The sequence below is a fragment of the Numenius arquata genome, chromosome 7 (genome assembly GCF_964106895.1).
Source record: "Numenius arquata chromosome 7, bNumArq3.hap1.1, whole genome shotgun sequence".
NCBI lineage: Eukaryota > Metazoa > Chordata > Aves > Charadriiformes > Scolopacidae > Numenius > Numenius arquata.
The window spans coordinates 3,812,444-3,838,316 of NC_133582.1; positions in this window are offsets into that span (position 1 = coordinate 3,812,444).

Below are 25,873 nucleotides of genomic sequence, written 5' to 3' on the forward strand. Positions count from 1 at the left end.
CAACAAGTGTGACTTTTCCTTTTGAGTAATGGTCTGGTTCAGTGGAAAGAAGAATCTTTCCACTGATGTCAACAGAAGTTGACCATCACGCCTTAAGTCAGAGATGGTGAAACTTCTTGGTTTCTGTGGCTCTATTGGTTTTAAGAAACAGTCCAATTTCCTCGTTGGTAACTCTAGGCCGATACACTGTCACTGATGTTAACAGTTTGCCATGGCTGTTGAGAAGGGGGCCGGCTCATACTGCAGGTTCAAGGTATCTTTGAAGGTCCTTGCAAATTTTGTAAACCAGCTTATTGCTGTTTAGTGATGCAGTCAAGTCATAGTCAAGGACAAGAAGACAAATGCTGCACAGCAATTAAAGGGAAGGAAGTCATGGAAAGAAACTACAGCTCTAGAAAAGATTAGAGGAAAGTAAAGGGAAGTGGTTGTAGATGATAGAGAGTTGCTTGATGAAGCCTCTTCAGGCGAAGATGCAAATAAGAATCTGACCTCTCCCTTGCTAAAGCCAACAAGTTGCTTTCACATAAACCTGGTGAGCAAAGGCTACAACTACACCAGTAAATAGAGCAGAATTGTATTTTCTAGCTCAGATTTTATACCGCAGTTTGCATCCTGCTCCCACTGCCCATCTGCCTCTCTTTTCTCCCACAAAAGAATATCCCTGTCCAAACCGCTTATTAGGAATAAACCTGGGCCATGCTGTGCCTGGACCATGTCAAAGCACTACCTGGACACACACTAGTTGCCATTGACCAAATCCCTGCCTGGGAGCATGCTAGCAATTAAACGATCAAAGGACAGTGCTCTAACCTGGGCCCCAGCCCTCTCCTCACCTGCTCGTATAGACATAAGCAGAAAAAAATGGGATAAAAGCCTCGTGAAGACTCCCCACTTCTCATCATTAGGTGTTAAATTGTACTGCTGTCTGCTTTTCAGGAGGCTCCAGGTTTCATCTTGGCTTTGGCTCAAGGCTCCAGTTCATTCATTCAGAAGCTGCGTTAATGTGGAAGGAGGTTGTTAAACGAAAACGGTGTGTTCACACCTTAAAAATTTCAATAATAAATAAAATAGTACTCAGTGCATAGCCCATAAAATAAAAAAAAATGTCGAAAAGATGCACTTGGCCAAAAGACCCTTTGGGGACACAGATTAAGCTTCAGTTCCAGCTTCTAAGGAGCTGTGCAGCCAGGAACACTGCAGTTACATCCACAAGTCTACTCTTGCTGGCCAGCATCTTCAACCAGCTGTTTGAGAGATTTGAGGAAACACACAGAAAGCACGCTTCTAGAAATTCTATACATTATCTTACAACAAAATAAGTTCTTTTTTTTTAATTTTAAGCCTTTAGTATTTCTGTGGGAATAAAAAGGAAAGACAAGCATCGTGAAGACAAAACAGCACTGGAGTTTCCATTTCTGTGGCACTTTATAAATGCTGCCATTCCGTACGATGACTTTTTGTGAACTGCTTTGAAAGGAAAGGAAAGGAAAACCTTCAAAGCAAATGTAGTGGCCATGTTCCAAGCAGAGGAAGCAAGGAGCTTTCAAGGTATATTTAAGATTTACAGCTCTACACTAAGCTCACAGCTGCTTTTTTAATGGAACGATCAGTTTGGAGGTTCTTTGGTCATTGGTTTGATTTTTCCTTCTTGTGATTCTAGAGCTCCCTCCCGACACAGCGATTTTACCTTTGTATTCCTTTGGAAACAGCTCTGAAAGGCACATGATCGTTACGGACAATGACAGACCTTAAACTTGACAATTTTGAGAGAAGATTTAAAGACTTGTGTCAAGATCAAGTAAATTTTCAGGACGGAAGGAGTCTCTGCTGCTGCGTGTGATTTACCGTGACCTGCTGCTTCCACGCTGTTCGGGTGTTTGCGTTTGTTCAGCTGTGTTTCATCCCTTATCGCCGCTGGCTGTCAGCCCACTGCTGCTGCTCCTTCCTGACCTTTCCCTTTGGGTATTTTCTTCCCAAAGCCTTTTAGGATGCACAGGGCTGAGCGTATAAATATATACACTCCATATATTTTGAAAAACCAGCACACCTTCTAGCTCAGGTCACCAGGCAGCAAGAATAGAAGATGCTCAGCTTTGAACTCGCAGTCATGGTATGACCCTCTGTCTCAGCTCACAGCTGAGGAGACAGGCGCTGTCATATACACATGCAGGGGATGCTGCTCCAGAAAACTGAAATGCAAACATCACAATTGGTACTTTTTCTTCACTCCACTTTTCCAAGCACAGCCACCTACCGCACTAGGAGAAGCAAAATACTTAATTTTATAAAAATTTTATGGGTGGCGGAAGAGCAAGTGACCGGTAAATCCAGGCAGCAACCTAAATATATTTCATTTCTATTGACCCAATCATCAGTATCCTGTTCTTGCTGTTTAAGGATTCCTCTAAATATTAGGTAGCTAATGAACTTGTGCCTCTTTGGTGACCTCAAAACGTCGATGACTAGGAGACTGGAAGTCACTGTCATTTTGCATTTCTCATATAGTTTCTACAGTTTGCTCAAGATTACTCAAAATATACACTGGGAGAAGCGGGCCAAGTTTTGGGGGAAAGAAGGAGTAGGGTTGTGTTGCAAGGGTTTATCGCTGAGCATTCTGACTGTAATTCAGCAAGACAGATAAGCACATTGCAACACAGCGACATGAGGCTACATACAGTCTCAGAATTAGATGCAGCCCTAAAGAGTTTCCAAAAACTGGAACACATAGCACTCTAACTCCACTACACAATGAAATGCAGGAAGTGAAAATGCATTTTATAGTTCAGGTTTTTTTTCCTGTCAGCATCCCAGGAGCAAAAAGGACAGAATAAAGATTGTGGGAAAGATGAAGTGCTAAAAGCCTCTTTAGAAAGGGTGTTTTGTCCTTAAAGGGAAAATGTACATCTTTAAAAGAAAAACCCTTCATCACTCCAACATTTCACAGTAAACGTTTCTTGATCATTTACATTAAATGTAATGTTTTGAAAAGCACAAAGCTTCATTCAGCTGGGAGACTGGGAGAAAAAGGCATTTATGTGGTCATACAAAAAATTTGCAGTTTATTGTGTATCTTGGGACCGCATCCTTGGCAATATCCCATCCCAAGCTCTTTAGGTTCTCTTTTTGATTTGATGGAAATATGGTGCATGAAACAATGACAGATAAGGTTTATAAAAGTTCATATATTTTCACAAGTTGGACAGAGGCCTTCAAGATGTAGGAAACCATATTTCAGAATAAAGAAAACAGCTGGAAGGATGCTGTTCTGAAATTAGTCACTTTTTTTAACATTTGTAGTTATACAGGAGCCCTAGTTTAATATGACTCCTAAAAAAAATAACTCCACCTTAGAAAGAGCAAAGGCTTGTGTTTGAAGATATCCAACCTGCTACACAAAGTTAAATTTTCAGACAAGTAAATCACAGGGAGTTTTTGGTTTTTGTGAAGAATTTCTACAGGAAATTCAAAGCAAAAGCCTTGTACCTCTAAGAACATTACGAGCTTCCTGGCATTCGCTTGGCTGGTGCCAACAGGCGAGCTCAGGAATGCCGCTATTTTGAGAGAATTGGATAGAGAGCAACTAATCTCTCCAAGGCAATAAATCCTGTCCAGCATAACAGATAAGAGGCAGGTCTTTTGCTTGACATGCAGACCTACATGTTCTCGTCCAAGTGGTGGGCTGGAAATCTCAAGCCATCCGTTTTCTCCGGTCCAAGAGCCCATAAAGTTCCAAGAAATCTCACTGGAGCTCGCCTCAGAAACAGAATCCCAAAGCAGAACAGAGAGGATAATTAGGAATTTCCTTTGCCAACACATACAACATCTCTTCATTCTGTAGCTAACATCGCCTCCTTTCCTATTGGCAATATGTACAGAGAGTGAGACAATATGAAGGATTACAGATAAGCTTTTTCTTTTTTTTTTTTTTTTTTGATTAAACAATGCTTGACATACTTCCTTTTCTGAAGCCACAAATAAGAGCTAATGGTAATGACCGTAATGACCGTGGTGGAGCTCTGTTGAACCCCCAATCCCTTTATTTATTTTTTTTCATTTTTTTAAATGTACTGAATACACAAGACAATAAGATCACAAAAATTCGGGAAATAAATTCAAATTTTCCTCTTATGACGGTGACCAACATCCTGCCTTCTTTAACTTGCCCACACTTTATCGTTTCCCCCCTTATTTCTTCCTCAAATGTCTCAGTGTAATTGAAATTTTATGTAGACCATTAGCAACAACGGGCTGGCAGAGATTCTGCTCTTTCTTACAGGAAGATGTCCAACAAGTTTACAACCAAAAACTTCCTTGAACTTTGGTTTGAGGGTTGAGTTTTCTGTAAGCCCACCATTGTGCTTGAGGAATTCATCCACCGTGGCCTGACTCGTGCATGGACAGACAACCGGGAGTGCAAGAGCTCCCAAGAGCAAGAGGCGAATAAAAAACCGCTGACAGACAAACACTCGGCAGTTTTGCCCCTGAAAGAGGGAGCTGGAAAGAAAGGGTGATGCTAAACACAATCCATCAGGGCTTCTAATTAACTCGGAGCTCTTCTTGTCACACAGTGGTTCGGTCCCAGTTAAACGCACAAATTTAACCGTCTTCAAAACTTATATGGGGATTGTTTTTGCAATATCTGGGCTGCTTCCTACTGCTAACGTCCGTCTCCTTACAAGACCCCTGCGAGCTAGGAAGTGCTGTTATCCCCAATGTGCAAATATAGGCATAAGCCCCAACAACGCGGAGGGTAAATGGAGCTTGCTCCTAGATCCAGAGTAGCCACAGCATTGCAGTCCTCAGCCTGGGCAACAACTGAATAGTCAGGTTTGAAACATAACGCAAATTCCTATTGGAAGCCTGAGAGTAGAGCAGGGAATTAAATTCAATGCCATCAGGTCTCAGGGTAGTTCCCCAACCATCAGGCCAGCCTGTCTAGTTTGACAGAATCACAGAATGATATGGGCTTGGAAGGGACCTCTGGAGATCATCCAGTCCAACCCCCTGCCAAAGCAGGGTCACCCAGAGCAGGTCGCACAGGAACGTGTCCAGGCGGATTTGGGATGTCTCCAGAGATGGAGACTCCACCACCTCTCTGGGCAGCCTCTTCCAGGGCTCTGCCACCCTCAAAGTCAAGAAGTTCCTCCTCATGTTCAGATGGAATTTCCTATGTTCAAGTTTGTGCCCGTTCCCTCTTGTCCTTTCTCTGGGCACCACTGAAAAAAGACTGGCCCCATCCTCCTGACACCCACCCTTGAAGTATTTATAGGCGTTGATCAGATCCCCCCTCAGTCTTCTCTTCTCCAGACTAAAAAGACCCAAGTCCCTCAGCCTTTCCTCATAAGAGGAATGTTCTAGTCCCCTAATCCTTGAGTTGAAAAACTAGTTTGATTATACTGCAAATTCTGCCATAAAAGCCCTTCATTTTATTTGCAGTATCTGCACAGAGGATGGAATACATTTGACTAAACAAACTTTCTCAACCGATTTAAACTAGGACAACTCTTTCATGAAGATAAGGCTGTCTTCTCAGTCCATCCCAATAACCTCAGCCTTGAAAAGAATGGATTGCAGGACCGTTCATGCTATTGGCAGTAATAGCTCTTTTTGGCTCCAGATGAAGTTATTGTATCTGAATAGTCATTTGAACATCTGCACATCACATCACATTCAATGTGAACAAGACGACTCTACCCAGTTCATTAGGAAACAGTGCACTCAGGAGAACAGAAAAAAAAAAAACAACCCAGGACACTGAGGAGAGGCAATCCCAGCTCAGCACACACCTAAGGTTACACACGCGGGCAGAGCTGTGGAAGTCAGTGGGGGCATTAAAGCGCTTATCTATTTGACTTTCAAGTGGGTGTGGGCCAAAGCAAGAACAAACAGTGTAATCTTGATGTGTTGCAACCACCAAAGGTCCCACTGCAATCCGCGCTGTATGGATGCCGCCTGTGTTAGCAAGTTATACCTGGCAGTGCCTTCAGATTGGGCATTCTGTGCCAGCCCATGCCAGTAATACCGAGGACATGCTTTTGTTTCATTACTTACCTTCTCCCCCCACAATGAAATGATGCAGCCGAGACACACAATTCAGGTTATTGCATGCCCACGGATTTTCTGTAGTCCTGCAGAAAGTGGTACAAGTTATACTAAAAAACTCTTTCATTAGGTACTGGCAGAGGGTAGATCTCCCAAAATGTATAGGATGATGCCATCCTCTCCCTGCCCATCACCTACTTCCTGATACCTGACAAATACCTTAAGGGCTAACTCCATTTTAACGGCAGAGGACTTTTCTAAGTGTTACACAGCATAACAGGAACAGCCAGGGAGTGCACCAAGTCCACCAAGTCCAATAGAGACCCTTCAGCATGTGATTTCTTAGACCATTTTTGTTACTTACAGAATCATAGTATCACAGAATGGTTTAGGTTGGAAGGGACCTTAAAGATCATTTCAATCCAACCCCCCTGCCCTGGGCAGGGACACCTCCCACTAGAGCAGGTTGCTCAAAGCCCCATCCATCCTGGCCTTGAACACCTCCAGGGATGGGGAAAATTATTCCCTGTACAGTAATTTGTCAGCATCACAAATCCCCTTTCAGAATCCTGTGAAGTTCCAACAAGGAATTCTTGCATCTTAAGACTCAACAGTCTCAAAAACCAAATTATGATACACTTGCTAATTAAGCACAATCCTCCAAGCCAACCAGCCATTAACGTGCAAAAAGCTTGCAGCTGGCTTGCCTGCAGCCTTATGAACAGACACAACAACAAGGGTCCGTGTTTACCATATTACCCATTCAGGGACATCCCTACAGGTATTTGGCTTAAACTGCGTTCCCAACACTGGTTGAGTAGCCAAGGAAAACACAGTTTCACAGAGCTGATGTTCCTTGTTCCCTTGATTTATTTTAAAACACACATACAAAACTCAGCAGATAGCTCAAACCGTATATCTGTTCATCTGTGGTCAAGCAAAAAAAAAAGACAAGATCTCGACTGTGCAGAAGGCACAGACTTAAGTATCGCATTAAATTTGTCCACAGGAGCAACAATCATCATCCACCACGAGGAACAAAACTACTCAAAATGATAGTGCCAAAGGTTGGGCAACTTTTCAAGAAGCCCAACACTGCATATATAATAATCTCCTAAACTTACACGTTTTCTAATAAGGAAAAACCTAATATTGTACTGTTGATGTGCTCATTGACTTCAAAAGAAAATGGTTGACCAGGAGTGGAAACTGTCATCAGTAAGTGATGCTTCACAGTAGCTAAACCTATCTAAAACCTAAAGCACTGGGGTTGGGTGCTTTTAACCTCCTGCCAATTCCCACTTTTAAATAAAAAAAAAAAAAATATTTTCCATGGTGTGGAGTGAGTACAAGCAGTGATACTAGTGCTCGACACATTAAAGCAACACATCTACAACTTGTGTGAAAATGTTATCCTGCTACAGGCTGAGTTGTCCCCTCTGCTTCCATTTCTTCCCAGCGGGAGCTGGGGATCGCAGGGAGCATCCAACAGAGCTTCTCGCAACGACTGCATTTCTTGACCCATTTCTCCTCTCTGGATTTACTCCCCCTTTAACCGGCTGATTCCTGTTTGGACACAGAGCAGTAGTTCACTTCGAAGCACATCTCGCCACTTCAGTCGCCAAAACATGGTGGTGTATCAACATAAATCAACAGAGGTACGCCGATAGTGGTCAAGAGCTACAGCTGACATCCGGACTCACAATAATTCAACAATCCACCCATAAAAAACAGCTACATTTCCTAGTTTTATGTTTTCATAAGTTAATGAAGGGAGATAGGTTTCCCCTGAGCGGTGCTGAAGCTCCACAAAGCGTTATTTACCCTTCTTTCAAAAGCATAATTTTCGCCAACGGAAATTACTCAGAATGCAATAAAACATGTTTTTCTAACAAAACGAAGTCCAAATCCTGCTTCCTGGACCAACTTGAACTTTCCAATGGAGGACAATAAAGCTACCTCTTAGACCAGGGAAAACACTATTTGAACTGTACAACAGTGGTAAATAAATATAGAGAGACACATTTCACCCCATTATGTTTTGGCTTATGGGTAACACAAAGATGGCTTAATGATCTCGGTTTGATCCTGCTTGGTACATGCTGAAAAGCTTTCTCTGGCCCAATCTGGTAATGGCTGTACCAAATATCTTTCAACAAAAACATGTGTTTGTCAGTGCTTTCGAGAGGAGAGGAGAGGAGGGGAGAGGAGAGGGGAGGGGAGGGGAGGGGAGGGGAGGGGATGCTGGAAGAAGAACATAAAGATACCTTTGATGTGGGAAGAAGAACGTAAAGATACCTCCAGTTCCATGTGAGACTATCAAGTGTCAAACACTATAACTGACCTGGAAAGGAGATTAGCAGATGTTATCCATACATGTTTGCCAATTGCACACCTTTCCCCAGGCTCTACTAGTTTTTAGTTCTATGGAAAGATTATTTTTCCTTCAGTACCCTTTCCACGAGCATTATCGATAGTTGTGGTAGTGTGTAATTTATCACTGCTCACTTTTCATCCAACTGCAAAGCACCCGCTCCCTCTACACACAGAGATTTCCCCACACGGTTCTAAATCTGATATGGAAGTAGAAGAGATTCTAAAATTGTGTGACAAAGTCCAAAGTAATCTGGGAGATGTATATTGCGCAGGAAAAGTAGAAGACCAGATTAATATCTCTAATTACAAAATGAGGATTGTCTTTAAATGTTTCCATTTGAATGAGTAATTAACTGAGATAATGGTTGAAAATACACAACCTGAAGTGTTCCTACCTTTCGTGTCGAAGTAAGGCAAACATCCATAAGGAAGAAACGTTCTCAAAGCCATACTCACCGCATCAGTCAAGGCTTTCCACATAGGAGGACAAATTCCCTCCTATAAATTGTGAAGCTCCTCTTCTGGATTTTCTCTTTAAACAGTAGAAATCCTACCGTGGTTTCGTGTAGAGAGCTTCATGGCTTGTTACCGCATGAGCTCCAGCAAGATTAATCTGCCTCCCACGCAGGAAATGCTGGTTCAGTCCTCATTTGCATCCAGTATCGTAGTGAGGGAAGAAAGTTATGCTGCACGGCTTTCTTGAACATCAGTCTTTCATCAGTCAATTGATAAGGCACTGAAAATAAGCTTTGGTTAAGAAATAAAAAAAAATGCAATTTATGAACACGACCGCCGTAGGTGTAAAAACACAACCGTGTTTTTACTTTTTCAGAAAGGCATATTTTAATAAAAGCCCACACAAGTAACTGACAGGATATTACCTTGTTGATGTAAACAGGATAAGCTGGGCTGGAAACCAGCGAACAGATCCATTCGTGGCAGAGATAACAGAGAAACTCAGAGCTGCACATCCCATCTCAGCAGCCCAGGGGAACCAGCCAGAACTTCAGACCTGGCCCTTATCTGTGGAATATTCAGTCCTTTGGGATGCAAAGTTTGGTTTGGTTTAAATCAACAAGTGACATGCAACATTCCAGAAATTTGGCTTTATCTTCAGACCTGAACTCGGCCGCTCCTGCCAAGAGCTAGTGATGAGGGCACTAGGAACATCATGCCAGGGATGGACCAAAGACAAGTCCACCCTTTCCTGGGACCTTCCCTGCCCACTCCATGCTTCTGAGAAACGCAGTCATCAGCAGATGCAGAGAGGCTGCTGCTCACCTTGAGTTCGCAGCTGGGGAAAAATTGCAATAAAAATGATCAGAAGGTGTTGTCACTGCCTTTGGCAATAAAAGCTAAGAAGGAACATTCCTCCCCCAGACATTCAAACTCCATATACTCTTCATGATAAGCTCAGTGGCTGCAAACCCCCCCCCCATCCACCAGCCAGGGAGCAGCTGAGCAGGGAAAGAGTCGTAATGTGCTACGGCTTCCAGCTGCTCCCCTGTGCCCCAATATTTCTGCAGGAGGTGTACTTTTTGTGAAATAATACCCTTCAGCACCCTGCAGAGGATAAAATTGTTTTCCAGAGCAGCTACCACCAGTCTCTGTACACACCACAAAATTGCTGTAATCCTCATTGTTCTAAACGACTGCCTGAGACTTAGTAAAAACACTTTGGGTGTATCAAATGAAAATGAAGATCTTAAACATACCTGCTGAGAGGCTGGAGATGTGAGATACAGCAAGCAGGAAAAGCAGCAAGGAGGGATCTTTGAAAATTGCAGGATATTTTGTCTCTAAAACACGTTTCTGAAAACAAAACCAGGAAGAGGCATTTCATGCAATGACGAGATGACAAGAAATTGTAAAAGAAAAGGTATCACATAGGAAGGAGACGGGGAAAAATATAGCAGGAAGAAAAAGGAAGGAATACTGGTAATAGCTCAGATTGCAAGCAACTGTAAAAGGTTTAAATTCCAGATTTAATGTTCATTGTCAGGCTAAAACGAATGCAAAATGTATTCAGACCCTGTTCATCCCCAATGACCAAAGCCATGCTTGCTTTCTTTCCAACAGTTTCTGATACCAGGACTCAGAGTCTTACTTCTGTACAAGGCTTGTGCGTCTACTCACATAGAATCATAGAATGGTTTGGGTTGGAAGGGACCTTAAAGATCATCCAGTTCCAACCCCCTGCCCTGGGCAGGGACACCTCCCACCAGACCAGGTTGCTCAAAGCCCCATCCAGCCTGGCCTTGAACCCCTCCAGGGATGGGGCAGCCACAGCTCCTCTGGGCTGCCAGCGCACATTGCCAACTCGTGTTTACCTCTAGACTGTCTGGGATCTTTCTGTTGCCTGATTTAGAGGTTGTGACTGTGAATTAAGGCTGTACCTTTTACCAACGGTCAGGCATTAACTACAGCGGTGACTTTTGAGGCGTGCACGTGTGTGTGTGTGTGGTGGGGAGGAATACGGAGGGAAAGCAGAGCAACAAGCTCTTGTTCCACTCCAGTTTCCAGATGCAGAACACACTGCTCATTCCTGGTTTGTGGAGACCTACCTCGTTAAAGGCTTTTTGGCTCTCCTCCTCATTTCCACTTGCTAAATTGCCATAAAAAGCAGTCATGTTGTGGCAGGGATTTTCACCTTTGGCATTTCTGAAATGTCGAGCCTTAAACCTTCTTGCTTTTCACATCACTTCCCTGTGTCAGCAAGTGGCGTAGCTTCACAAAACATGCTGTGTAGCCATGATTAGCAGATGGAAAGTCCTATGGCACCATGAACTGGGAGGCCAAGGAGTAAGTGCGATCCGCTTGCTGGTTTCAAGTAGTCCCTGCTTAATCATGATGCTTTCAAGGCGACCTTGGCTTAAGAGCAAAGGGCCCCTCAAGAGAAAATTCTGATTTCTCAGTGCTACTGGTGTGTATATCAGTGGCACTGGCACAGAGAGACTCAGACGCTTCACAGGATCCCTCCTCCAGCCCCAGCCCCAGATTCTGCTTCATCTTATTCAGTGGTTGACTTCCAAATCCACAGCTAAGACTCACTAGTAGAGGCTCCCAATTCAGAAGTCCATTGAATCTCCTCACAAGAACAGGAGGCACAAAAGATATGATGGGACACCATGGGAACCACTCTTCACAAGTATCTTCATGAGATAAATCAGGAAATAAATAGAACTTTCCAAAGCTGGAAATGGGTATAACTCTTACAATAAAGGGAAAAAAAGAAAAAACCAACCCAGGTCTGCAAAGTGCAGACTGGAAGATGCTTTTAGTGGGAAGATGCAAGTTCAAATGTACTGGAGGTAAATGGGGTGAGAAGGTGAGAGTTCTGAAGGCAGAAAGGGAGTTTTCCTGGAGGTGGAGAAGGTGCTTTCCCGGTAGCTTTTCCTTTTACTTCAAAACTAGTTTGTTTTGTGCATGTGGTTTAGCTACTCCTCTTATTCAAAAACCTGCCTTGTCCATAGACCCACACAATGTTCCGCTGACTGTGAGAGGTCTCAGCATCCTCTCTTTACTGATAACATGAGTATGTCCCCACCCACTTTGAGATCAAGCACAAGTTGGTCACATAATGCTGGGCTAATGCTAATTGTATATATTCTAAAAGCTAAGCCTATGGCGCTAAAGGGAAAATGAAAATTTAAAAAAAAAAAGTCAAATCAGCCAGGCTACGGTTACTTTAACTGACCCAACCATAACTACCAACAAGTACAAAAAGCTTTGGGGAACCATCACCACAAGAAATGTGTTTAAACTGAAAATATTGCAACACAGTTTGACTGGGATTCGATCACTGTGTTTCAAACAAAGGTTTTTCTTTTATTGTTGGTTCTCATGCAAAAGTCACTGGAAACTCAACTATTATGTTCTGTAAGTATAAACTCGGAAAGATCTTGCAATTTCTTACCAAAACAGACTCATCCCCTCTGCTTTACTTCGGGAATGTTAATTTAATCTGAAACCCACAGTTACTATCCCTAATTAAGAGACTCGGGGCTCCAGGACACTTTCCATAGAATGGACTAATTTCTGCTTCTGTAGATAACGTAACACAAAGGAAGGTGCTAAGAAGGTCTCCAATAATTAATGAGGGGGTCGGAGACAGCATATGAAGAAGATCAGGGCTGAGGAGATCACGTAGTTGCTATAAACTGTGTAAAATCGAGCTGATGGATCCAGGTATTTGCGTCAACCCGCTTCACTTTTTCATACATTCATACTGCTATTGTACATCTCCACTGAAAGCCAGGCACTTACCTGCTGCACTGATCCTTCTGATTGCCAAGATAAAAGCACCTGGCTCTCCCGTCAGCCGCCAGAACTTCCCAATCACAGTCGCCCTCTTTTAAGAACACAATGGGTTTTTAAAAATGGATGTTTTACATAAATTCACACAGGCATAGTAGCGCTAGTCTGTTGTTTTCATTGAGACAACACCAAGTTCTAGCTGCTCTGAATGGCACTTCGAGTACATAGATGCATATTAAAAGCCACTTGCTGGAATAAACTGAAATAATTAAAATAATTTCTGATTATGCTTAAAGAAAAGTCATTTCAGAGCAACAAAAATTGATAGCCAGTCAAATCCTGTTATTCAGCCGCAGCACGTGAGTTTTTTGTTTTGATGTCTATTAGTTCTTTAATTGTTTTCCCTTCAAGCATTGATTTGCTGAGATTTGATAGCTCTCTGGGGTTTTTATCAATTACTCTAAAATAATTTGTCCTGGAAAAATTGTCAGTGCTCTTAATAAGAGGCAAGTCTGAGTGTTTGGCTGCATGATTCATGAATATCAACTGTTAATAAGAACTCCTCACTAAAAATACTAAAAGTTCATTGCAGTAATAACAGCCTTTAATGCAGAACCTTCTCTCATAATAACTGTCTTTGTATAAAGGTCTGTTTCACACAGATGTCAGCAGTGGCAGAAAATGCTTCCTTTTTTTTCCTCATGATTTCAGTAGGCTGACCTGCTGGAAAGCAGCTCTGCAGAGGGGGACCTGGGAGTCCTGGTGGAAAAGTGGACCATGAGGCAGCAATCTGCCTTTGTAGCCAAGAAGGCCAATGGCATCCTTGGGTGCATCAGGAAGAGTGTGGCCAGCAGGTCGAGGGAGGTCATCCTGCCCCTCTGCTCTGCCCTGGGGAGGCCACATCTGGAGCACTGGGTCCAGTTCTGGGCTCCCCAGTTCAAGAAGGGCAGGGAACTGCTGGAAAGAGTCCAGCGAAGGACTACAAAGGTGATGAGGGGCCTGGAGAATCTCCCTTACGAGGAGAGGCTGAGGGACTTGGGTCTGTTTAGTCTGGAGAAGAGAAGACTGAGGGGGGATCTGATCAACGCCTATAAATACTTAAAGGGTGGGGGCTGGTGTCAGGAGGATGGGGCCAGGTTCTTCTCAGTGGTGCCCAGTGACAGGACAAGAGGGAACGGGCACCAGCTGAAACACAGGAAATTCCATCTGAACATGAGGAGGAACTTCTTTCCTGTGAGAGTGGCAGAGCCCTGGAAGAGGCTGCCCAGAGAGGTGGTGGAGTCTCCTTCTCTGGAGACATTCCAAACCCGCCTGGACACATTCCTGTGGGACCTGCTCTGGGTGACCCTGCTCTGGCAGGGGGTTGGACTGGATGATCTCTGAAAGGTCCCTTCCAATCTAGGCAAGTCTATGATTCTATAAGTTTTATCCTGGAAGAACCACTGACGTTGTCAAGTTGAGAAGCTCAATTCCAGTCTTTTTTCATCACAAAGTGGGAAGTTAGTTATTCCCTTACTTCATTTGCAAAAATACAGAACACCTAGAGAATAATTTAAAAAACAGAGGTGAGGGGAAACAAAAGCATCATAGGGTTTGACTCCAACCTCCATCTATAGCACAAACGAAACTCAAGCAGGAGCCTTGCCGACAACCAATGAAGCCTCGTTAGTGCTTCTTTCGTTCACCGGGTGCAGTCCTCTGTGCTTCTCTGTTTCTTCTTGGACTGGAACAACTTGCTGCCACACCACCCAAGGCAGCATTTCTGACCTCCTCCGAACCATCACATAGCATGTGAGAAAGCCCCTTCTGACACCCCATTCTTGTAGTCAGGCCCACAAGAAGAGACCGCTCAGCAGAGACCTTTCCCTGAACTGCCTGTTTCAACCCCCCCCAAAAAAATCCTGCATCCCCTTTCTCCAAAATTCCATCAGTTTGTACAAGTCAGGATGCAAAAGCCAGGTTTGGAACTGGTGATTTTCTGCTAGAAGTAGCTGAAAGACTCGAGACTTTTATTTTCCTGGGCTGGCAGAGCTCCTTTATTGATTTACCTTATCTTACTCAACTCCCATTGACTTCTCTTAATTTGATTTCATAGACATTTAATTGAGCTACTTAAAAGACTAGCACTAACTGCTGAAAACTCATGTAGGAGATAGTACACTAAAGCGTATCACATAAGGGGGATCTCAGGAGGGTATGAAATGGCTTTGACTGTCCAATGCACTGGTCAACGATTAACGAGGTACCGTGGGAACACAGAACTGTTTCCAGAGATGTGTCCAACTGCAGTTTTACAGACCTCTGCAGGAGCACAGGAGAGACAGTAAACTTTAATCCAATTTCTAAATTGGATTAAAAAGCCCCGAACCCATAATATGAGCTAAAAGAGAAGGACAATCTGCATCCAGATCTAATAAAAATGTTAGAAAAAAAACCCCAGAGGGTGATTCTGGCCTCGTGGTGAAGCAAAGCTAGAAACGGGTCTAGATACAACATTGCGGAAACAGGCATGAAATCAGGTATTATGAATATTGCAAAGGAACGTATAAATAAAATATAACCAATAAGATCAGATTCTTGTTTCCAAGCAGATGAACTTTACAGGGAAGATGCTTAATAAGTAAGGTTTCCCTAGATAATAAGAGACACTATGAAATTGCAGTAAGGAGAGAGAAAAAGGCCGGGAGGGGGGGAAGCCAAGTGCAGCGGAGCAAGGAGCAGCAATTAAAAAAATGCTGCTACAGAATGCCAGAGCATTTAAATAAAACAGAAGATTGCAAGGGGTGAGGGAGGGAAACCCTGGGAATTCTCTAAAAGCAGTTTAAATCCACCAAAAAATGACATGTGTGAGACATTTTTGACCAGTGAAGCTGAAGGAACCACACAACAGTATTTAATCAAGCTACAAAAAAAAAAAAAAAAACCCAACCCAACAGACTTGTGTAATTACCCAGTTTCTGGACATGAGCAGATGGCTCCAGGAAAAGCAATGAAAAAGGCAAATGGCTGAAATGAAAGCGCAGAAAGTTAACGCAAACTCTGCCAAGGAGCAGAGACTCTCAGAAACCTGATCAACAAGCTCACAGGCAAACACCGGTCACAAATCAAACAGGGGCAGAGACGATACCCTGGGGAGAAAGGGGCAAGCAGGAGACACGGAAAATAAACCAGGAGTCAGTCAACAGCAAACGTACATGGTGCAGAGAGAACACAAGGAGAAAACCGGTGATGTTGTGGACAATACTTACATGGAGAATCGTTACCTCAAGGGCTTCAGAAACAAATTCACCTGCCCGTGACTTCAAGATTTCTCACATAAGACATTAACGAAGTGCAAAAATAAAAAGTAAAGTTTTACCAGCTCCAAGTGAAAAAGATGATGGCAGAAAATGAACAGGAAAACAGAAGCCAAAGAGAGAAAATGAACACTTTTTTTTTTCTCTACGTAAAAGTCTTTACTAAATAGTGCAAATTAAAACTGTACAATAAGATGAGACTAGGATCTTTATTATAAATAACAGTTATAGAATAATAGAATTGTCTCGGTTGGAAGGGACCTTTAAGATCATCTAGTCCAACCATCAACCCAACTCTGATAAAAACCATCACTAAACCATGTCCCCCGGCACCATGTCAACCCGTCTTTTAAATACCTCCAGGGATGGTGCCTCAACCCCTTCCCTGGGCAGCCCATTCCAAGGCTTAATAACCCTTTCCGTGTCAAAATTTTTCCTAATATCCAATCTGAACCTCCCCTGGTGCAACTTGCCACATAAAAAGGTATAAAGATTGAAATTTCACAGAGGGTGGAAAAGTGACAGCTTCTAACTAAAATCAAGTGCCTATATTAACTTACTTGCACTAAACTTAAGACGTACAAGTAACTGCAAAATTGAATAGAAAAAAATGGATGGTTATGAGTCAGTCACAAGTTCAAAAGTGAGACATTTATCATTGACCCTGAAGAAGTAAAAATGCTCCTGCAGATACCCATCCTGAGCAGTGCAAGCGCGACAATCATTAGGATTTTAAACTACCTGCTGTTTTCTCAAAGACCTCCAAGTACGTTCACCACCTGAGACAACAAAAGGAGTAAGTTTCTGCAGGACGCTGCCTCATCACCCTGTAACTCGGGTGTTGACAGGAGCTGGAAGCCAGCGACCGCATCCGGAAAAATCGAGCGGTGGTTGAAAAGGCAAATCAGGATACGGCAGGAGATCAGCCAGGCAGAGCAGAAGGACCACTCCAGCAAAGGGCTGGGAACCCTGGATCGTGCATCAGCTTCATTATCAGCAGATGGTGAAGAAATGCTTGGAAAGAACATCTAAAACCAAACGTCTGCTTGATAAAAGTCCAGCCAGAACGTTTAAGGGTAGGTAAAGAAAACCTAGCAGGAATGGAGCATAGCCAGTAAGGAGAGGTTTTCTTTCACTTAGTTGATTAGTGGGTTGTGGGAATTTTGGGGTGTATTTATTTTGAACAAAAAAAAAAATATGACAATCAAAACAGGTACTTCACAAAAGGGACTGAGAGATCACGAGGTAACTGCTGGGGGAGAGCGGCCCCGCTGAGTGAAAACGCATGAACTGGACAAGAACATTCAACTCGCAATCGAACGGGAAGCTTAATTGAGAATTTTAAGGCAGGCTCTAGGAGGAAATGGGAGAATAAAGCAGAGGTATCCAAGCACTCGTGTTCATCTTTCTGTAAGGCTGATCCTGACCCTTTCTCTGTGCCCATAAAGAGGAGAACTGCGGAGACGAGCAGGACCGGCTTGAAAATGTCACATAAAAGGTAGAGTGGATCATCGAGAACAAAAGTGTTGTCAAAAGTCAGAGAGAAGGCTTTTATTTCCAAAAAGCCAGAATCACCAAATTCAGCCAAGGACACTGGGGTGAGTGGGCACGATACCTGGAGAAGTCCAGCTAAAACAGCACAGAGGCAATGAAGACTCGTAGCACTAGCAGCAGGGTCTGCTGCAAAATTACGCAGGTCTAGCTTTTCTAGAATATGAAATGATACTCAAAATTGAGAATTGAGAGTACTGCAGGTCCCCGAGAAAAATTTACAGAAAGGGGAGAGAAAAAAAAAAAAATAATAAAAAGGAAACAGTATTTTGGTGGCACAGTATCACAAACTGGCTGTTGTCTGCAGTGGGTTTGTGGAAATATGCGCCTGTCACATCGCCACCCTATCACCCTCACATAAGGGGGAAAGTCAAATCTTCTATTAAAATCCCCCAAAATGCAATTTTAAAATCGAAAGGAAAAAAAGTGGACTTTTGGGTTGAGAACCTCTCCCTCAGTGACATTAACGCCAAACTATTCCCACACACGATAAGAAGACAAATGTTTATTATCTAGGGAGCTCGCTGGCTCCAGCGGGTCTACGGACAGAAACAACAGCAGAACTGACTGTTCAGAAGAGAGATGATCTCAAAGGTCACCATCTACAGTCCCCAGGAACTCCAGGACTGCTGGAAATACCAACAAAGACTCTGTCAGCATCAATCTTTCTCACTGGGACAAGTCACTACTGATGTGGAAGAGCTTATTTCTATTTATTCTTTAGCACTGAAAGAGTGAGCACTTCAGTGAAGCACCGTTAGTTTGGAGACTGCCGCGTTTCTTTCGGGTTAGAGATAATTTTGCGTTGACAAATGCATAATAAAGTCACCTAATCCACCCCAGAACGGTGTTATTTGGTTTTAAATTTGCTGCCTCAAACAAATGTGACGGTGGAATGAGTTACGCAGTGTCCCCAAACAGGGGAAACTGGAAACACATTTCAGGGCTTTTTCCTTGGTGAGGACTGTGGATGTGCGAGAAGAAACATCATCTGAGGGGAGACCTTCTCGCTCTCCACAACTCCCTGAAAGGAAGGTGTAGAGAGGCGGGGGTCTGTCTCTTCTCCCAAGGAACAGGTGGTGGGAGAAGAGGAAATGGCCTCAAGTTGCACCAGGGGAGGTTCAGATTAGATATTAGGAAAAATTTTGACACGGAAAGGGTTATTAAGCCTTGGAATGGGCTGCCCAGGGAAGTGGTTGAGGCACCATCCCTGAAGGTATTTAAAAGACGGGTTGACATAGTGCTTAGAGACATGGTTTAGTGATGGTTTTTATCAGAATTAGGTTGACAGTTGGACCAGATGATCTTAAAGGTCCCTTCCAACCGAGACAATTCTATGGTTCTATGAAACAGGACCAGGACACCATGCTTTTCTGTCTCACTCTTGGCTCACACAGAACAAGAGGGAACCGAAAGAGTCTATGGCATAACTTACCTGTTTGAAACGCTTTTAGCCACAAGGAGATTGAGGCAATTTTGCCTGCGATTTACCACGCTCACTCGAAAGCATTTTCTGTCATGGACATGAGTGTGTGAAGGACATGAGAAGGGAATGGTTTCCTGGTTTCAGCCTGCTCTCCATGCTGCTCTTTTATGCTTAGCTGCCTACACCTCCTTACCATCCTCTAAGAGTTACTGTAACCTCCGTGCCAAGTGACCAAGCGCTGGTATAAATAACAAAGCGGAATATAAAATCACAGAATGCTTTGGGTTGGAAGGAACCTTAAAGATCATGGAGTTCCAAACCCCCCCTGCCCTGGGCAGGGACACCTCCCACCAGACCAGGTTGCTCAAAGCCCCATCCAGCCTGGCCTTGAACCCCTCCAGGGATGGGGCAGCCACAGCTTCTCTGGGCAACCTCGGCCAGGCTCTCACCACCCTCACAGCAAAGAATTTCTTCCTGAGACCTCATCTAAATCTCCCCTCTGTCAGTTTAAAACCGTTATGAGTTTCCTCTTTCCATTTCTTTGTTTTTAGCTCATTCTAGCTAAATATTCCTCAGCCTTTTGTAAAGTGGATGCACTCACAGATCTTAAGTCAACACAAAATTGTTTGCTGAGAAAATAATTCTGATCTTTTTTCCTTTCTATTCAAGCAAGCTTTCTGGTACTATATAATTTATATTTACTATCAAAATATCATCAGACAACCTTACCCCAGTCCTCGGTATTGCCATTACTGCAAGGCAGGGCTTCCGTCAATCTCGCGTAACGCATTAAAATACAGGCAACTTGATTTTTTTCTCCCTGTCAGCTGGATCCAAAACGTGTTAAACTGACAGAAGGAATGTTGTAAAGGCTCGAGCTCAACATATTGCACCTACAACCATCGCACAGGAGAATACACGAAGAAGCAGTTTTGGGCAGTTTTGGGCACCTCAATACAAGAGAGATATCGAGGTGCTGGAGCGAGTGCAGAGGAGGGCAACGAAGCTGGTGAAGGGCCTGGAAAACAAATCATATGAAGAGCGGTTGAAGGAGCTGGGACTGTTTAGTAGGAGGAAGAGGAGGCTGAGGGGAGACCTCATCACTCTCTACAACTACATGAAAGGACACTGTAGAGAGGTTGGTGCTGGTCTCTTCGCACAGGTAATTAATGACAGAACGAGAGGGAATGGCATCAAGCTCCAGCAGGGTAGGTTTAGACTGAACATTAGGAAAGAATTTTTCACAGAAAGAGTGGTCGGGCATTGGAACAGGCTGCCCAGGGAGGGGGTTGAGTCACCATCCCTGGATGTTGTTTAAGAGCTGTTTAGATGTGGTGTTGGGGGATATGATATAGGGAAGAACTTTGTAGTGTAGGGTAGATGGTTGGACTCGATGATCCCAAGGGTCTCTTCCAACCTGGATGATTCTATGATTCTATGATTCTAAGCAGCCGTACTTTCTGGAAATTTTCAAGGTACAGATATCTCGAGGGAAATAGAGGTGGGAAGCTGGTGTCCGATGTGAATCTGGGAAGCTGCGAGAGAAATACGTGAGTAACTCAAGAGGACACAGGACACTATGGATGCATTCTTCGCCTCTGCCTCACACTTGAACTTCACAAAACTTCAGCTTTAGCCTCTCTGATGAACCCCTCAATAAGGTTAAAAGGAATTTAATATCCAGTAACAGAAATTAATCATCATTACACTTTCAGCAGTAGAAGAAGAATAATAATAAAAAAGAAAGATGTTATTTAAAAAATGTTAGAAATACTTAAACAAGCGTAAAAGTCAAAAAGCCAGTTCTTGAGTCTATTGGATGCCAGAAATTTGCTGCAGGCTCCAGAGCAGCACTACAAACATCCCACCCTGAGCTTAGTGATGCCACTTTTAATGAGTTAATTAAAGAAATGTTAAATACCTATTCATAAATTCTTCTTTATTCCAGAATGGACACTGATTAATTAGTTGTCAATAAATAAAAGTTCATCAGCTTTTATTCTATGATAAATCTTTCCATTGCAATGTGTTGGCACTCTCCTGTGCCACCCACTGCATCCCCTCCCGCTGCTCAAAGCTGTGAGTGATGGTTCCAGAACGAAAAAAAAAATCCATGGAACTCTTCCTGTCTCTTCCCAAATATCAGAGCTGACAAAAATGAAACAGAGCGACATCACCAACAGTTTTTACCTGATCCCATCATCCTTGCTGAAAATAAGTATGCAAATAATACACGAGGCATAACTCAATCCTACTCCTACTTAAGTTAACCGAATTTTTCCTTCAACTGAAGTGGGAAGAGACTCTTCGTAGACAAATCATAGAATCACAGAATGGTTCGGGTTGAAAGGGACCTCAAAGATCATCCAGTTCCAACCCCCTTCCCCTGGGCAGGGACACCTCCCACCAGACCAGGTTGCTCAAAGCCCCATCCAGCCTGGCCTTGAACCCCTCCAGGGATGGGGCAGCCACAGCTTCTCTGGGCAACCTGGGCCAGGGTCTCACCACCCTCACAGCAAAGAATTTCTTCCTGAGATCTAACCTAAATCTCCCCTCTTTCAGTTTAAAACCATTACCCCTCATCCTATGGCTCCGCTCCCTGATCAAGAGTCCCTCCCCATCTCTCCTGGAGCCCCTTTAGGGACTGGAAGGGGCTCTAAAGGCTTCCCCGGAGCCTTCTCTTCTCCAGGCTGAAGACACACATTCCCTAACCAGAGCAGATGTCTCCATACCTCTCATTTCTCATCTGTAACTTTACCTGGGGAGAGCAGGGGTGAGAAACAAACCAAAACAAAGAACAGGTAATCTACCCCAAAAAAACCAAGTCACGATCCATACATCCCAATTTAGTGAAGGTCAGTGTTCTCTCTGGCCGCGGTAAGAAGCCCACAGCTCTCTACAGGACCACGTTAAACAGCAGAATGTGTAAGTTTGTTATTTCCACGCAGCCACACGCCTGTCGCATAAGTTGGGGCTGACCATGATTCTTCCACGCAAAACCCTTGCGAAGCAATAGTCTAAAGCAGCAAGGTTTTACAGAGAACTACTTCACCCAAAGAAAAACTGATTTTTTAAAATATTCCTCTACTTTGTATCCAGAGACTACTAAAGCGAACAGCCTTCAGGAGGACCCAGTTAGACAACGCCAAAAACCCTACAGAGAAAGCAGCGGTAAGTATAAATGCGATAAAGCAAAGCATTGATTTCCAGGCCACTAAATTGCTCCTTTCAAAGGCATCCACCTCCTTCTATTGGCTACAGGAGGAAATTAAGTTCCTGTGTTTTCCTTGCCTAAAAATAGCTGATGCAGAAATTCTCTTTTCAGAGCTCCTTATCTCCAGCGTACCCATCTTACAGCAGTACTGATAAGAGGTCCTTCCTGAAGTAGATTGCCTTCAATAGCTCATAAATTCATTTCCTTTCCTATTTAACATTCAATACATTTTGTGCTAACGCAGCTTTAAGAGCTTGCTGGCCTTCCATATTTCTGTCCCTGCAGTAAAAGCTTCTAAGAATCTGGTCAAGGCCCCACTGTAAGCACAGGATCACGGTAACAGAGATAGGTATTTTACAAGGTTATGCAATTAATGACATGGTAATCTGCTTTAAACTATTGTTTAAGGGTAATTACAGAATCACAGAATGACATGGGGTTGGAAGGGACCTCTGGAGATCATCCAGTCCAACCCCCTGCCAGAGCAGGGTCACCCAGAGCAGGTCCCACAGGAACGTGTCCAGGTGGGTTTGAATGTCTCCAGAGAAGAAGACTCCACCACCTCTCTGGGCAGCCTCTTCCAGGGCTCTGCCACCCTCACAGGAAAGAAGTTCCTCCTCGTGTTTAGATGGAACTTCTTATGTTCAAGGTTGTGCCCATTCCCTCTTGTCCTGTCACTGGGCACCACTGAAAAAAGACTGGCCCCATCCTCCTGACACCCACCCTTTAAGTATTTATAGGCGTTGATCGGATCCCCTCTCAGTCTTCTCTTCTCCAGACTAAACAGACCCAAGTCCCTCAGCCTTTCCTCGTAGGAGAGATGCTCCAGGCCCCTCATCATCTTTGTCCACCTTTGCTGTACCCTCTCCAGCAGTTCCCTGTCCTTCTTGAACTGGGGAGCCCAGAACTGGACACAGTGCTCCAGATGTGGCCTCCCCAGGGCAGAGCAGAGGGGCAGGATGACCTCCCTCCACCGGCTGGCGATGCTTTTCTTGATGCACCCCTGCCACAACTCCGTGAAGCAATGCTGAGAGGGACAGATCAATGCAGATTCGGGGAGGGAGGTGTGAATAGAGAAAGCTTCTTTCCCACCCATGAAACAGCTGGAATAAGCAAGCAAAGCCACCAGCAGTAAGTGAACTCAGCTTTCCCCCGGCTAACATCTCGTGGGCACAGAAACATGGAGGCGGGTGGGTCGTGGGGCCTCAGATGACGGCAACCAGTACGGACCCGCTTGATCCATCACTGGTGTCCCATCCAAACTGTGGGGAAGGAGAAGGAAAGACGGTACGTCCCCTAAATGGAGAGAAATGGGAACACTCTGCTCAGCAAATGAAGAGGAGGCACAAGGACTACGCCTAACAGTATCAGTGATATTCTACTTACCTATTCTATTGGCATATTTCCCCAAATTCAAGACCATTCCCCTTCAAAGATCCCACTGTTGGAATGCAGCTTCTGAGCACTCAAACTGGAAAGCTTAGTTCTGTGGTGGGGATGGGCCCCACCATACTCCAGGTGGGAGCTGCCTCTCGACACATCGGTGTCCTCCTCGCTCGACCCCTTTGCCTCCGCCCCGGGAGGATCAGCAAGCGCCTCCCGTACTTAAGATGGAAAGCATCATCACGGCTTTCAGGAGGAAACTACTAACGCATTCACAGCTCGATGGAGCCAGTGTGAACCACCCAGCGCCGCAGCCGCTGTGCCAGGGCTGCCGGCTCCACGGTCCCCGGGAAAAAGGGAAAAGTTACGGTGCCTCTGATCCGGCAGATTTTTGCTACTGTGTTTCATAAAGCCTTTCCAGCACTTACTGTAAGTTTTACTCCATATCACTCCATTAAAAAAATCCGTGGGATTTTTTAAAATCTCATCCCCTTAACCAGCTAAATTTTTATCATCGAAGCGGGAGACTTGCTCCTGCTTTAAGTTACGTGAGGTGTAAAAGCACGAGCCAGGAGAAACTAAATCCAGCTTCAGAACTACATGAACTTGGACGTTACTGAAATTAAGGTGGCAATTTCAGGCTCCGAAAAAAATGCACAGCTCGGTGACTGCTGTGCAGGGAAGACTTTATATGGGAGCGCTGAGGAATCTTTGGGTGCTCTTTATACCAAATCCACTCTTCAAGAAACCCCAAAGTGTCGCATACACGTTTTGCCATCGCCACTTAGGCTGAAAGCCTAGCTGGAGGGTAGAGAGGCTTTGCAGAGGGATCTAGACAGGCTGGATCGATGGGCTGAGACCAACGGGATGAGGTTCAATAAGGCCAAGTGCCGGGTCCTGCACTTGGGTCACAGAAACCCCAGGCAGCGCTACAGGCTTGGGGAAGAATGGCTGGAGAGCTGCCTGGCAGAAAAGGACCTGGGGGTGTTGGTCGACAGCAGGCTGAACATGAGCCAGCAGTGTGCCCAGGTGGCCAAAAAGGCCAACAGCATCCTGGCCTGTATCAAGAACAGTGTAGTGAGTAGGACCCGAGAGGTGATCATCCCCCTGTACTCGGCACTGGTGAGACCCCACCTCAAGTACTGCGTCCAGTTTTGGGCCCCCTACCACAGGAAAGACATTGAGGTGCTGGAGCAGGTCCAGAGAAGGGCAACGAAGCTGGTGAGGGGTCTGGAGCACAAGTCTTACGAAGAGAGGCTGAGGGAGCTGGGGCTGTTCAGCCTGGGGAAGAGGAGGCTGAGGGGAGACCTTATTGCTCTCTACAAGTACCTGAAAGGAGGCTGTAGAGAGGCGGGGGTCGGTCTCTTCTCCCAAGTTACAGATGATAGGACAAGAGGCAATGGCCTCAAGTTACGCCAGGGGAAGTTCAGGTTAGATATTAGGAAATATTTCTTTACTGAAAGGGTTGTCAGGCATTGGAATGGGCTGCCCAGGGAGGTGGTTGAGGCACCATCCCTGGAGGTATTCAAGAGAGGAGTTGACATAGTGCTTGGGAATATGGATTAGTGTTGGGTGGTGTGGTGGTGTGTGTGTGGGTTGCGTGTGTGGTGGTTTTGTTTTTGTTTTTTTGTGTTGTGGTTTTTTTTTTTTTTTTTTTCATTGGTTGGACTAGATGATCTTAAAAGGTCCCTTCCAACCTCTGTGATTCTGTGATTCTGTGATTTCTGCCGCAATCGGTGCTTTTCTAATGTAGAATCATAGAATCATCCAGGTTGGAAGAGACCCTTGGGATCATTGAGTCCAACCATCTACCCCACTCTACAAAGTTCTCCCCTATACCATATCCCCCAACACCACATCTAAACGTCTCTTAAACACCTCCAGGGATGGTGACTCAACCCCCTCCCTGGGCAGCCTGTTCCAATGCCCGACCACTCTTTCTCTGAAAAATTCTTTCCTAATGTTCAGTCTAAACCTACCCTGTTGGAGCTTGAAGCCATTCCCTCTCGTTCTGTCATTAATTACCTGTGCAAAGAGACCAGCACCAACCTCTCTACAGTGTCCTTTCAAGTAGTTGTAGAGGGTGATGAGGTCTCCCCTCAGCCTCCTCTTCCTCATAGATACATATACGTACCCAACAGCCCTTCACAGGAGGAGCTTGCCCTGCGCAGCGTTAAACCTTCCCACCTCCTCGTCCACCAAAGCTTTAGCAATACGACGATATTCTGTTCCTGCTGCTCCTTCTCAAGCTGCAACGGAGCAAGGAGAAAAGTAAGCCCGAGTAAAACCCGGGTTTATCGTTTCTAGGAGAGAAGAGGGTGGACGTTG